Source organism: Terrapene carolina, unplaced genomic scaffold (assembly GCF_002925995.2).
Source record: "Terrapene carolina triunguis isolate 2854851 unplaced genomic scaffold, T_m_triunguis-2.0 Scaffold16257, whole genome shotgun sequence".
Classification (NCBI taxonomy): Eukaryota; Metazoa; Chordata; order Testudines; family Emydidae; genus Terrapene; species Terrapene triunguis.
The window spans coordinates 1,505-3,052 of NW_020680608.1; the positions used below are offsets into that span (position 1 = coordinate 1,505).

The 1,548-nt window shown below is 54.1% G+C and overlaps 1 pseudogene; it reads right to left on the reverse strand.

Annotated features, from left to right (window-relative positions):
* Positions 1-427: 427 nt before the first annotated feature.
* Positions 428-1,189, reverse strand: LOC112121487 (annotated as a pseudogene).
* Positions 1,190-1,548: the final 359 nt, after the last annotated feature.

A 1,548-nucleotide genomic window follows, 5' to 3' on the forward strand; every position in this document is an offset into this window, starting at 1 on the left:
GAGGAACTGAAATCCCTTAGCTGACAGCTGCGTAGGTTGAGTTCTTTATTGTGACAGTTCTGGCTTCTGTCCCTGGCGCCCATAGTCCCAGGGAGATGGGGGACTCCCCGCCAGCGAGGAGAAACACAGGGCAAGTCATTTTAGGCACCTAGCTTCCCTTGAAATCATTGATGTTGCCTGAGTCTGCAGAGAGCCTGAGCCAATTGCTCTGAAATGAATGGAAGTTGAGTGCTTAAATACCTTTGAATTTCTGGGCCTCAGTTTCCCCATCTGTAGAATGGGGGTAATAGCCCTGCCCTATCCCCAGATGTGGTGGGAGGATAAAGACATTAATGAAGCCTGAAGCGCTTTGAGCTCTGCTGATGAAAAGCACTGTGTAAGAGCTAGATATCATTTATTGTACTGGTTTTAATGATGCTGGGCTAAGTCATGCTAGATGGGAGCTGGTCCCCACGGCCTTATTTTTAGAAGTAATGGTAACTTGCAGCTTGGTCTGGAGTCGTCTGAGCGGCTGATTCTCCTCCAGCTTTGGTAGCGTGAATTTGATCTCCTGGATGTTTTTGTTATACTCCTTGGAGGCTGGCTTGAACTCGCTCACCAGTGTCTCGAGCTCCCGAATCGCTGTCTCCAGTCGGTCTCTCTCTGGTGCCCAGGATCGCGCTGAGAATCAAGTCGACACCCCCACCCAGTAACACGCCAGCCATGGCACCAATCATGGAGGCACCGACCTTGACCACGATCATCATAATTTGGCTCAGGACTCTGGTCACCACCTGCGATAACGCCAGCTTGACGAAGATCCCCATGGCCAGGGTCCCAGCGAGGACGCTCACTGCCGTGGCCACAGAGCGCAGAATCTGCATCTTCTTGGCATCTGTCTCCTGGGAATCGTGAAGCTTTCGGTAGAGAACTGGCTCCAGTTCGCTCTTCAACCTTCCGTCGATGGCCTGCAGCATGTCTTGATGGACTTCATGGCTGCGAGGAGTATGTCGCAGTTCTCCCGGATGGTGCCGTTCCTGTTCATCTTAATGGGGTGCAACTCGTACTGACAGTGTGTGTTTAAGACTCCAATCAGCTCCTTGGTGGCATCAAAATTGAGCTCTACGCAGTCGATCAGCTGATGGTGTAACCGCACCACCTTCTCCCGCCTCGCTGGGTTGTCTGGGTACAGGATATCGCTCCAGGACATTCTCGCGAGAGCTGCCAGGAGAGGAAGAAGACGGAGGCGTTAGGGGCTTAGCTAGTGCAGAGACTCAGCTGCCATTAAATCAAAAATGTCTCCAGGGCTCTGATCCCCAAAGGTCTTTAGGTGCCTAATTCCCCGTCAATCCATGGGAGTTCTGCACCTAAACACCTTGGAGGTTCTAGGGCGGAAGGACTCGGGCCCTGTCTCCCCCCCCCCCCCCCCCCCGACAAGCTCCTCTCCTCCCCCCCCTCAAACCACGTGGTCTCGGGAGGAAAGTGCCGTGAGGAGCCAGCCGGAACCTCCAGCTGGGAGAGGGAGAATCCGCCCAGCAAGCTCGGGACTCTCAGCCCCACTCCCCAACA